Source organism: Mauremys reevesii, linkage group 2, assembly GCF_016161935.1.
Source record: "Mauremys reevesii isolate NIE-2019 linkage group 2, ASM1616193v1, whole genome shotgun sequence".
NCBI classification, from domain to species: Eukaryota; Metazoa; Chordata; order Testudines; family Geoemydidae; genus Mauremys; species Mauremys reevesii.
Genome location: NC_052624.1, coordinates 29,410,268 through 29,423,773, shown reverse-complemented (window position 1 = coordinate 29,423,773; position 13,506 = coordinate 29,410,268). Strand labels below are relative to the sequence as shown.

The window sequence follows — 13,506 nt, the reverse complement described above, 5'->3', positions numbered from 1 at the left end:
CAATTTTATAGTTCCACAGCCTGAGTCCCCTGACAGGGGCCAGCTGTGGGTATTTTATTGCAGTGTAGACATAGCCAAGGCTACTAAAAACCATTGATTTGGGGAGTTAGGTGTCAAAATACTTTTGAGGATCTGTGCCTAGGGCCCAAACCTTGTAACATGGTTCCTGGGAGGCTCAAAGGCAGGATTGGGGTACAGGGTTCCCAGGGTCTGGGAGAGCTGAGTGGGGTGTTATAAAGTCCCACAGACCTCTCCCCCCTCCCATAGGGTCTGCATACTGTTCAGCAAGCGTCCCTAGTGTAGTCAGGCATCTCTGTCTCTCTCCTGAGGAGGTTCCCCTCTCCCTGCTTGATTTGCCTGCCCTGCCCAATAATTATTTTGGGGGATATTTGTATGAAACATTTTCCATATTTGTTTTATACCATAAACAAATTATGAAGTAAACCAAAACACAAGCAAAGAAGTTGAACCCAGAGGAGCAGCCTGAGCCAATACAGCAGGGAGGGAGGCTGCTCTTCTGCTCCGATTAAGCCGGGGGCACAGCACGGCACCAGCCCCAGGCGGTGCCGGCCCCTCAGCTTAACCTTCCCTCCCGCGCCTCAGGCACAACCGCTCGGCGGTGGGGGAGAGACGGCCGAGAGGAGCGCTTCCCCCGCGCGCGCCCCCCCCCCCGCGTGCGCGGGCTCCCCCCGGAGGGGCTCGCGCTACCGTTTGAAGTGCCAGAGAAGCGAACCCCCGGGCGACGGTTGCGGAGCGACCGCGCGCGGGCCGCTCATTCCCCGGCAGACCAGAGGCAGCGGAAATCATGCGTCCCGCTAAGTGAACACCAAGCGTCACCTACAGGGGCTGGTCACAGAGGTGGGGATCGTCTTGGAGAGAGGGGAACCCTAGAGACCCATGTCTACAGGGCTGTGGTTCCTTGCTTTCTAGGGCCTGGGGGAGCCGAGTGGGGAATGCTCTAACCCCCCGCCCCAGCCCATCATAGGGTCTGGGGGAGCCGAGTGGGGAATGCTCTAACCCCCCACCCCAGCCCATCCTAGGGTCTGGGGGAGCCGAGTGGGGAATGCTCTAACCCCCTGCCCCAGCCCATCCTAGGGTCTGGGGGAGTCGAGTGGGGAATGCTCTAACCCCCGCCCCAGCCCATCCTAGGGTCTGGGGGAGCCGAGTGGGGAATGCTCTAACCCCCGCCCCAGCCCATCCTACGGTCTGGGGGAGCCGAGTGGGGAATGCTCTAACCCCCGCCCCAGCCCATCACAGGGTCTGGGGGAGCCGAGCGGGGAATGCTCTAACCCCCCGCCCCAGCCCATCCTAGGGTCTGGGGGAGCCGAGTGGGGAATGCTCTAACCCCCGCCCCAGCCCATCCTAGGGGCTGGGGGAGCCGAGTGGGGAATGCTCTAACCCCCCGCCCCAACCCATCATAGGGTCTGGGGGAGCCGAGTGGGGAATGCTCTAACCCCCTGCCCCAGCCCATCCTAGGGTCTGGGGGAGCCGAGTGGGGAATGCTCTACCCCCCGCCCCAGCCCATCCTAGGGTCTGGGGGAGCTGAGTGGGGAATGCTCTACCCCCCGCCCCAGCCCATCCTAGGGTCTGGGGGAGCCAAGTGGGGAATGCTCTAACCCCCGCCCCAGCCCATCATAGGGCCTGGGGGAGCTGAGCGGGGAATGCTCTAACCCCCCGCCCCAGCCCATCACAGGGTCTGGGGGAGCCGAGCGGGGAATGCTTTAACCCCCTGCCCCAGCCCATCATAGGGTCTGGGGGAGCCGAGTGGGGAATGCTCTAACCCCCCGCCCCAACCCATCATAGGGTCTGGGTGAGCTGAGTGGAGAATGCTCTAACCCCCCGCCCCAACCCATCATAGGGTCTGGGTGAGCTGAGTGGAGAATGCTTTAACCTCCTGCCCCAGCCCATCCTAGGGTCTGGGGAGCAATGCTCTAACCCCGCCCCAACCCATCATAGGGTCTGGGTGAGCTGAGTGGAGAATGCTCTAACCCCCCGCCCCAACCCATCATAGGGTCTGGGTGAGCTGAGTGGAGAATGCTTTAACCCCCTGCCCCAGCCCATCCTAGGGTCTGGGGGAGCCGAGTGGGGAATGCTCTAACCCCCCGCCCCAACCCATCATAGGGTCTGGGTGAGCTGAGTGGAGAATGCTTTAACCCCCTGCCCCAGCCCATCATAGGGTCTGGGTGAGCTGAGTGGAGAATGCTCTAACCCCCTGCCCCAGCCCATCCTAGGGTCTGGGGGAGCCGAGTGGGGAATGCTCTAACCCCCCGCCCCAGCCCATCACAGGGTCTGGGGGAGCCGAGTGGGGAATGCTTTAACCCCCTGCCCCAGCCCATCATAGGGTCTGGGTGAGCTGAGTGGAGAATGCTCTAATCCCCTGCCCCAGCCCATCATAGGGTCTGGGTGAGCTGAGTGGAGAATGCTCTAATCCCCTGCCCCAGCCCATCATAGGGTCTGGGTGAGCTGAGTGGAGAATGCTCTAATCCCCTGTCTAACTCCACACAGATCTCTCCCTCATAGGATCTGGGTGGGCTGAGTATGCATTAACCCCCTCTCCACCACAACTCCACCTATGGTGACTGGGTGAGCTGAGTGGGGATGTCATAAACCCCTACAGATATGTCTCTGTAGTGTCAGGCTATGTCCACACTACAGACCTTACAGTGGCAGAGCTCTACCACTGGAGTTCTATCATTGTAAGATCTCCAGTGTAGCCACGCTATGCCAATGGGAGAGAGCTCTAGGATTACCAGATGTCCTGATTTTATGTCCTGATATTTGGGGCTTTGTCTTATATAGGCGCCTATTACTCCCACACCCTTCCCGATTCTTCACACTTGCTGTCTGGTCACCCTAGAGAGCTCTCCTACCGGCATAATTATACCACCTCCCAAGAGTGTCGGTAGCTATGTTGGTGGGAGAGCATCGCTTGTAGACATAGTGCTGTCCACACTGGCGCTTTTGTCGGTGAAACTTATGTTGGTTGGGGATGTGTGTGTTTTTTCACATCCCTGACCGACAAAAGTTTTACCAACAAACGTGCTAGTATAGACATAGCCTCAGAGTGAGCTTAGTGGGTATCCCACAGAACCACTGTAAGATTTTAGTTAGCTGAGTGGGGGTGCTACTTTAAGTTTTACAGACTCTTCTTTATAAGGTCTCAGCCTACTGGGAATGCCATAAATCCCACAGATCCTACTCTGTAGGATCTTAGTATACTCTTTGGGATCAAGAACCCTTCAGATCTTCAATAGAGTACTGGTGTGTTGAATGACATTCCTAGGAACCCCATAGATCCTCTATAGAAATGCTTTTCAACCTTTTTCTTATTGTGATTCCACGTTACTAGAGAAGAAATGTTGGGACTATTCCTCCCCTCTAGCTATAAAAAATGACTCCCTGATACCTGTTTATAATCTCCCTGGATTAAGAATCCGTATTCTATAGTATTTCAGCATGCCTAATGAAAATGCTACACTGATCCAAATTTTTCTCCATTTCCTTTTCAGTTCTGGATCAGATATCACCAGAGAAGGCATTAAAACACTCAAGAAACTCCTGATGCAGGTACTGCTATGAGGCAAGGCAGGGACAATGAGTCCTTGTCCCGATGCATTCTTTCAGTGTTTACTCCAGATCAGCGGTTCTCACCCCATGGCCCAGTCAGTGCACAGTTGCAGCCCATGTGAAATCCTCAGGGCCACACAGCTAGTATATATATTATATGGATGTGGCCCACGTAACATAAAGAGTTGCATATGTGACCCACAATGGAAAATAGTTTGAGATCCACTGAGTTAAAGGGTCATACAGTAGATTGCTCCCCAAGAAGGATATGAACACAGCCTGCAGTAGCGAGCTTCCCAGCTGAGGCTGACAGACTCAGTCTTGTAGGGCTCGTGCTTGTGTTCTAAAAATAGCTATGTAGCCAGACAGAGTTTTGAAGTGGTGGGTTGGGCTCTGAAGCCTAGAGCAGAGTGGGCTATTGACTCAGGCTGCCATGGGCTGTGTAGATATGCCTGAAAAGGCCTGAGTCCATATGGTGTGCAAATGCCTGAAAATGTGTGGGCCTCATCTTGTGAAAGTTCAGAAAACCTATGTTCTTCTTTAAGTACTGTCCATGTGGGTGCTCCACTCCAGGTGATGGTGCATCTCAGTGCCGTTGATCAAAGATCTTTGGTAGCAGTGCCTGGTCAGGATGCACACGCCCAGCTGCTGTCTCGTGGCATCATTAGGGTCTGCCTGAGTGCGTGCGTCCTGCACCCCCCTCAATTCCTTCTCAACCATCCTCGACTGAAGATGGGACTTGGGGCAATGCCGGACCTCTTCCCTGGTCACTGAAGGAAATAAGTACAAAGACATAGAAATAGTTAGCTATAAATATCCCAGTTATTTCCCTTTCCTTAGAATAGTTACTTATTTAAACAAACAAACAAACAAACAAAGAAAAAAACAACAACTACTCTTTTTTCCTCACGTTCATCTCCCATGGAGACACCCTCGCCAGGCATTCCTAGTTCCATAATGCCAGGGTCTCCAGGATTTAAGAAATGTGACTCCTGCAGGGAGCCTATGCCACAGTCTGATGGATGCTCACGCTGTGTGAAGCGCCTCAACGAGACACACTTCCCTGCTAAGTGTATTCATTGTACCAGGCTGAAAACCAGGGCTTGTCGTGACAGGGACTTGCGGCTAAAAATGCTCCTGATGGAGAAATCCCTACAGCCACCTATGGAGACGGGCAATAATAAACCCACTCCCTCACGCTCCCTGGCTAGGTCGGAACTGATTGGGAGCATGGCTTCACCCTCTCAAATGAAGAGGCAGGACGCCCCAATGTCTCTGGACAGAGATTTTCAAAAGGGTAAAGGGTCTCCTGCGAGATCTTTACCCTCAGTGCCGACAGCACCAAAGGCAGGCGCCTCCGACCGCCCCAGCACCTCAGCCATGGCTCATGCAGAGTACAAAAGGGGAGGGATAGCTCAGTGGTTTGAACATTGGCCTGCTAAACCCAGTGTTGTGAGTTCAATCCTTGAGGGGGCCATTTAGGGACCTGGAGTAAATATCTGTCTGAGGATTAGTCCTGCTTTGAGCAGGCAGTTGGACTAGATGACCTCCTGAGGTCCCTTTCAACCCTGATATTCTGTGAAAAGCAGGGACCCAGCTTCCTGCTGCAGGAAGCTCTCCTCAGCACTAAAGACAGACCCAGTGCCCACAAGAACATCAGTACCAAGCCTGCCTATTGCTCCTGCAGCAGGTGCAGGCCCCCTGAAGGGCACCCATAAATGGCCTGTAGCACCTGCAAAAGCAAAGCAAAAGTTGATGCAGGCTTCCACTCACACTTCACACTCTGCAGGATCACAGCCCATGGAGCAGCAGCAATTTTTACATCAAGATGACATCTCAGTGGCCCCTGAGCCTGACTCTCCGCTCCTTGACACACAGCTCTCACTGTTTGGCCAGCCACTCTTGCTGCCTGACCTGGCTATCCTCACTGACAGCGAGACCAACATGCAGCAGCAGGCAGAGTTCTCCCCTCCTGCTTCTCTGCTGGAACCATATATACCTTAAGGCATGGCGCCTTACAAGCCCTAGTCTCGGTTTCCCTATTTTGTTTCCTGTGGGCAGGACCTCACTTCTCTTACCCCATGCCTTGGCCTCAGTGGTACCCTTGGTGGGCTCCTTCTGCCACTCACCCTCATGACTCTTCCACCAGACCACAAGCTTGCTCTGTGCCTCTATCTCCAGCTCCATTTACATCTAGAGCTCCTGAACACCTCCACCCCAAAGAGGTGGGCTATGAACCATATCCTAATTCATCGACTCCTAACTTTCCATCAGCTCCAGATGGAGCCCTTATGCCTCCACCTGCACAGAATGTGGACGACTTTAAACAATTCCAGGAATTTTTCAAGAGGGTGGCACTCAGCCAGGACATTCCTTTAGAGGAGGTCCAGGAGACACCACACAGGCTCCTCAAAATCCTCCAACCCTTTGCACCCTCAAAGATCATGCTACCCATAAACGAAGCACTCCTAGAACCAGCTGACACCCTCTGGCAGACTCCTTCCTCCATCCCACCAACATGCAAAAGGCTGAACGTAAATATTATGTTACAGCTAAGGATGTAGATTTCTTATTTTCCCATCCACAACCAAATTGTCTTGTAATGGATGCAGCGACACACAGGACAAAACAGCCACAATACCCGCCCACTCCACAGGACAAGGACCTCAAACGGCTTGAACTCCTGAGCCGCAAGGTTTATACCTCCTTCACTTTGGAATTCAGAATTACAAATTACTCCGCCCTACTTGCAAGCTATGACTTCGACAACTACAACAAGCTCTTTGATTTTATCTCCCATATTCCAGAGGACAGGAGAGCAGACTTTAAGTCAGTCCTTGTCGAGGGTCAACTGGTGTCCAGGACGGCGCTACAAGCATCCCTGGACATGGCAGACACAGCAGCCCGCACTGCCGTGACTGCGGTGGTCATGCGCAGGTCTTCTTGGCTTTCTGCATCTGGTACCTTTGATAAAGATAAGCTTTTTTCTAAAAAAAACAATGAAGTCCTTCACACTATGAATGACTCTAGAGCAACCCTGTGCACACTTGGCATATACCTGTCCTGCCCCAGGATGCAATGGTATCAACCTTATCAGAGACCCCATGGACAACAATATCACTGGCCCCAGCCCAGACTGATGATATAGGGAGGAATCACACTAGACCTCCTACGCGCAGACAAAACCATGCACAACCAGCTACCTCCCATCCATCGGGAAACAAACAGCAATTTTCAAATGTTGGTTGGGGGGGGTTGTGCAACCACCTCTTGACTCCGCTGCCTATTTGCCCATTTGGCCACTGCCTCCAAGTTTTCCATCATGCCTGGCAATAGGTCACACAGGACCATTGGGTCCTGGAAATAGTTCAGTCAGATTACTCCATCAGTTTTATATCCTACCCACCCTTTCTTCCCCGTCCCTTTTCAGGGACCCCTCTCACGAGCACCTACTTCGTGTAGAAATGGCTCATCTTCTACAGCTAGGTGCAGTGGAACCTGTGCCAACGCAACACTGGGAAAAAAGCATCGACTCACACTACTTTCTGACCCAAAAGAAAGGCGGGAGATGGAGACCTATACTAGACTTACGCCAGTTGAACAAATTTGTACGTGTACAGAAATTCAAGGTGGTCACACTGGGCACAATAATGCCCATGCTGGAACAAGGGGACTGGTTCACAGCTACAAGATGCCCATTTTCACATATCCATTCATCCAGCACACAGATACTTCCTGCACTTCACACTTGGACACAACCACTTTCAATACAGAGTACTCCCATTCGGACTCTCCACAGCACCGAAAGTATTCTCCAAGACCGTAGCCATAGTCGTGGCCCACCTCCGCAAACACGGGATTATACTTTTCCCCTACCTAGAAGACTGCCTTATCAAAGGTGGCTCATATGATGAGACATTAAAAGTGACCTGTTTTGCCATCTCCCTCTTCCACAGTCTAGGTCTGCAAATAAACTTCCAGAAATCCACCCTGCCACCCAAACAGCAGATCGAGTTCATCGGAGCTCACCTGGACTCAATTCGAACCAGAGCCTCGCTCCCACACAACAGATTCCTCACTATTACACATCTCATACCAGTGCTATCCATTCTCCCCAGGATACAGGCAAGAACCTGCCTACAGCTTCTCGGCTACATGGCAGCCTACACTTTCATGGTCAAGTATGCCAGGCTGCATATGAGATGTCTTCAGGGTTGGCTCAACTCCAACTACAAACCCAGAAGACACAGCTTCTGCATGATGCTAACTCCTCCCACAGGCACCAACTTTTGTTGGCATGGGGGGTGCTCGGGCCTCCCTGCCCCGGCCCTGACTCTGCCCCCTCCATGCCCCATTGGATCCCTCCCCAAATCCCTGCCCTGGCTTCGCCTCTTCTCCAAGCGTGCCACATTCCTCCCCCCTCCCTCCCAGGCTTGCGTGAAACAGCTGTTTCACGGTGCAAGCGCTGGGAGGGAGGGGAGAGAAGTGGGACGTGGCAGTCCGCTCAGGGAAGGAGGTGGAGGCGGAGGTGAGCTGGGGCGGGGGGGTTGGGTGGGAGCTGCCAGTGAGTGCGCTGCACCCACCAATTTTCCCCCGTGGTTGCTCCAGCCCCGGAGCACCAACGGAGTCGGCGCCTATGACTCCTCCAGCAAACATATTAGCCTCCCTACATTGGTGGACAAAACCAGAGAACCTATGCAGGGGCGTTCCCTTCCATCAATGCTCCCCAGTACTCATGCTCACCATGGATGCTTCCCTGATTGGTTGGGGAGCACACCTGGGGGAACACATGGCACAGGCCGCTGGTCCGTGTCGGAGACACTTCTGCACATAAATCTCCTAGAGCTCAGAGCAGTCAGATACGCCTACCTTCACTTTCTCCCCATTATAAAGAACAAATCCATTCAGATCCTGACGGACAATATAGCATGTATCTTTTACATCAACAAGTGGGGGAGGGGGAACGATCCCAATCCCTGTGCACAGAAGCCATCCGGTTATGGAATTGGTGCGTACATCACATAGAACTCACCGCTTCCTACCTGCCACAACACTACTGCCAACACATTCAGCAGACACTTCTGCAAGGAACACGAATGGGAATTGCATTTCACGATGCTACGACAGCTATTCTCCCACTGGGACACCACGTCGATAGACCTCTTTGCCACAATCCAGAACTGCAAATGCCATCTAATTTGCTCCAGAGCAGGACTCAGGACCACAGCCTTAGGAGATGCATTCCTCATCCCCTAGAACAACTCCCTCCTATATGCATTTCCATTGATCCCACTGATACACAGGGTCCTATGCAAGATCAGAGAGGACAAGGCCAGGGTCATACTTATTGCCCCAGCTTGGCCCAGACAGACATGGTATCCTTACCTACTATGCGTGTCCATACGTCCTCCAAGGACTCTCTCCAACAGAGGAGACAGGACAACGGCCGGCTTCTTCATCCGCAGCTCCAGAAATTCCATCTGACGGCATGGTTCCTTCATGGTTCCAAATCCACAAACTAGCCTGTTCTGAGCAGGTCCAGTATGTCCTCCTACACAGCAGAAGAGACTCCACTCATAAGACTTAGATGCAAAAGTGGACACACTTCTCTGCATGGCGCGCCCATAGATGCTTGGCGCCCTATTCCGAAATGCTCCCTAACATTCTAGACTACCTTTGGAAACTAAAACAGGACAGACTCTCACTCAGCTCCACCACCTTCCATGATTTACTGGACGGATATTCACTTTTTGCCCACCCCATAATGAAACGCTTCCTCATGGGCCTGCAAAATCTCTACCCTGAGATTCATCCACCAGCGGCCGCCTGGAATCTCAGCCTAGTCCTCCTAAGTCTTATGAAACCTCCCTTCAAGCCCTTACCTACCTCATCCCTGCTCCACATGTCTATGAAAGTACCTTTCTTGGTTGCCATAATGTCAGCAAGAAGAGTAGGGGAAATAAGTGCCCTGATGGCCTACCCTCCCTACACGACCTTCTCTAAAGACAAGGTTACCTTGCAACTCCACCCTAAATTTCTCCCCAAGGTGGTGTCTACTTTTCACCTTAACCAGCCAATATATTTACCTGCATTCTATCTCAAACCTCATAAGACTCCATAGGAAGTGGCATTACATACCTTTGATGTCAGATGAGCAATCACATTTTATCTAGACAGGACTAAGCCATTTCGTAAATCCCCATGGCTATTTGTGGCCACTACCGAGAGATCAAAAGGTGCGGCTTTCTCTAAGCAACGACTCTCCAAGTGGATCTCTGACTGCATCAGATCCTGTTACCAGATTCAGAATGCCCAACCACCCGAGGGCATCTACTTGGGCGATGTCAACATCCGTTGCCTTCCTCCATAACATACCTATTACTGACATCTGCAAGGTGGCTATGTGGACATCTGACTACACATTTGCCAAACATTATGCTATCACACAGGATACCACGGCAGACACCATAGTAGGCCACACAGTACTGTCTACAATGGTCACTGCCGCAACTCCAAAATCCCACCAACCATAGTGGGTACTGCTATGTGGGTACATAGTGGGTACATTCACCTGGAGTGGAGCACCCACAGGGACAGCACTCAAAGAAGACGAGAAGGTTACTCACCTTGCAGTAACTGAGGTTCTTTGAAATGTGTGTCCCTGTGGGTGTTCCACTACCCACCCTCCTCCCCTCTACTTTGGAGTACTATTCTGACATCTCTATGGTAGAGAAGGAACTAAGGGGTGTGTGGAACACGCACGCTCAGGCAGACCCTAATGATGCTGTGAGACAGCAGCTGGGCACATGCGTCCCGACCAGGCACTGCTACCAAAGATCTCCAGTCAATGGCGCCGGGATGCACCATCACCTGGAGTGGAGCATTCACAGGGACACACATCTCGAAGAACCTCAGTTACTGCAAGGTGAGTAACTTTCTCTTCCCATCCACCCCTGAAAACATCAAAATAGACCATCTTCCTGACCATTGTGCCTGAGGTCATGCTGCCCACACTTTATGACAGTATGTAAGACAAGGAATATGGAAAATCATGAGATTTTCTTTTTGGCTGACTCCATCTGATGGCATGGTTCCTTCCTCATGGGTCTCTTAGCATGTCTCTCTGGTGATTTGGTTTAAAAATAAAAATTGATGTTGAATAAATTGAAAAAGAAAAAGAAAAATGTTATGTCCCCTAAATAAGAAGATTTAGGACAATAGTTGAAAACTTAAGTACTGTCTACTTTACAGCCTGCCTGAATTCTATAGTGCCAATCTTTAGGTGCATCCAGGGTGTGCAGACAGAGGGCCAGAGGGGTGGTTTTTTTTGTCACCTGTATGTTCTGTCAACCCTGTGGTCTGCCTGAAACTAGTTTGGTCCCCAACCAATTTAGAGCAACTTCAGAGCTGTTTTGCCTTTGACCACTATTTACTGTTTACTTCAGAAAATGTTCTTTTTACTTTAGAAAATGTGCTCCTTTATAGTATATTGTATCTATTTATTTCAGAACCGTATTTTGACTTCTATTTCATTTGACTTGACTATGAAAAAAGATCTGTAAGTATCTTGTAAGGAAAGATACTGCACACCCATTACTATTGTCATGCTGAAGGTACTTCCCTACATAGGCCTGCAGTATACGTAGATTTTACTTTTTGAAGGTACTGGCTGTTACTTCGCAACTGAGTAAGATTACATGGTATTCCTGTATTCTGGGATTTGTATATATACACACACAATACAATTATTTTCTTTTGCATTATGTTTGACTTTGCTTTGTGTTATTGAAAAATTGATAATCTGTACATTTAAAGAAAATAATATTTTCTCACTAACTTGTTTTCTTTATAACTTTTGGTATAAATGTAATACCCTCAAGTCAGATCCCTATTGGTGACTTGGTTCTTTTATTATTCATTGTTATATATAATTTTTTATTAATTTTTCCAAATACAGCAAATATATCAAAATACCAGATTCTCATAATATTCAAAGTAAATAGTGAGGGTTAGAATAAAGGGAAGAGAAGAGAAGCAACATATCGATCTACTGGGTCTACATTAATCATAGACCTTTAAAAAGTCAACTCAAATTGTTTTGAATTTTTTAGCCATTCCCTTTCTGGAATGCCAGTCATGTGAGGTCAGGTATATCACTGAGGCCAGAATCAGTATTTGGTGGGGATTGACTTTTTTATTTTTGCAAGATTAATTGGTTAGCAACCAATGCTGCACATAGGAACTGTGCTGTCTTGTTACCAGGTAATCTCCAGGCATCAGGAATATATCCAAGAATGAAACTTATGTGGGATGGCTCCAACTTAGCATCCAATATCAGAATTGTCCTTTTACCCACCTCATACAAGAAATTCTTGATACAGGAGCTCTCTGAGCTAATATAGTACCATGGGAGTTACATTTCCAAACAGCATGCTGCATTTATGAGGCCAATTACCGTTAGTTTATGTGGGGAACAGTATATTTGAAAAAAATGTATTTTGGTGAATAAGCTGTAGTCTCAGGTCTGAAGTTGCTTTTTTAACATTAGATAAAATTGTTGGAAATAGTTGTGTATTCAAATCTCTCTTCCAAGCAACCCTCAAATGATCAACCTTTGGCTGAGCTTTTGGGGCCACAGAATCATAAAAGGATACCACTGGCTGAGTGAATAGAGGATGTTATCTCCAAAATAATAAAATTGAGCTCCCAATGCCTTCAGTCCAAATGCCTTCATAAGTAAATGTTTTAATTGGAGATACTTCCATGCTCTGGAACAGGGCAAGCCAAATTATTGCTGAAGATCTACAAAGGATTTAAATTTATTATTGCCAGTGAGCTGTGACAGTTGCCATTCCTCTCTCCGTCCAACCCTCCACATCAAGGTTTTGCCACTGATTTTAAGGATATGATTGTTCCATAGGACCCCTCTACATGGAAGAGTGGATGGAAACAACTTGCTAGCCAAATTTGACCAAGCTTGCTACATAGCCATTGTGGGAGCTCTGGAGCCATCAAATCTATAATAATTTGATCCTACAGTGCCTGAAAGGCAGGGGCGGCTCTAGGTATATTGCCGTCCCAAGCATGGCAGGCAGGCTGCGGATTCGGCGGCTTGCCTGCGGGAGGTCACCGGTCCTGCGGATTCGGCGGCACGCCTGCGGGAGGTCCGCCGAAGGTGCCAAAGGCAGCCTGCCTGCCGCCTTCGCGGCGACCGGCAGAGCGCCCCCCATGGCTTGCCGCCCCAAGCACATGCTTGGCGTGCTGGTGCCTGGAGCCGCCCCTGCTGAAAAGGGGAAAGGTTATAACAATTCTCATTCAATCTGAACCCAAAATGGAGTCTGTGTGGTCATATCTAACAGCAACAAAGATGCCAGGCTTAACAAAAAGGAGATAAGATAATTTTCCAAGTTGGGAAAATGAAATCCTCCCAGAAATAGGTGGAGCTGTAATTTTCACAGAGAGAGAGTCTGTTTCTTATCTGTGCCCCAGAGAAAAATTCTGAAAATAATTATTGAATTTCTTAAAATAAGTTTGAGGAATAGAAATAGGGAGACTCCTCAGGATATACAAAATTCTGGGAAGGAAATTCATTAATAGTATATATTAATACTTTTTATATTAATGTATATTACATTATAATGTATAAGACATATATAATACGTATAATGGATAATACATTATATAATAATGTATATTCATTGGACTGCACAAACTGAAGATTAATAAACTTAATCTCTCCATCATCTCACTTGGGCAGTGATTGGTTCTATATTTATCTTGGGGATGTCCTGAATATTTCTGGGAATCAGTATTCCTAAATATTTCATATAGGAGGATTGCCATGGAAAGTCCTGATTTCAGAAAATGCCTTTGTGAGCATATTTATTAATGCCTAAGATTTCTGATTTATTCCAATTAATTTATACATTAAGAGGAGTC

The 13,506-nt window shown here is 49.3% G+C and overlaps 1 protein-coding gene across 21 annotated transcripts in view; it reads left to right on the top strand.

The window, feature by feature from the left end:
- The first annotated feature begins 719 nt into the window (after nucleotides 1-719).
- Nucleotides 720-13,506, top strand: part of CCDC7 (coiled-coil domain containing 7) — a 334,724-nt gene continuing 321,937 nt past the window's right edge. For 18 of the 21 annotated variants that reach the window (XM_039527959.1, XM_039527957.1, XM_039527971.1 and 15 more), the window contains exons 1-3: nucleotides 720-858; nucleotides 3,510-3,567; nucleotides 11,076-11,125. The gene's annotated coding sequence lies outside the window, so the exon portion shown is untranslated. Of the gene's footprint in view, nucleotides 859-3,509; nucleotides 3,568-11,075; nucleotides 11,230-13,506 lie in introns of all 21 variants that reach the window. The other 3 variants (XM_039527963.1, XM_039527961.1, XM_039527964.1) reach the window with 3 other exon arrangements.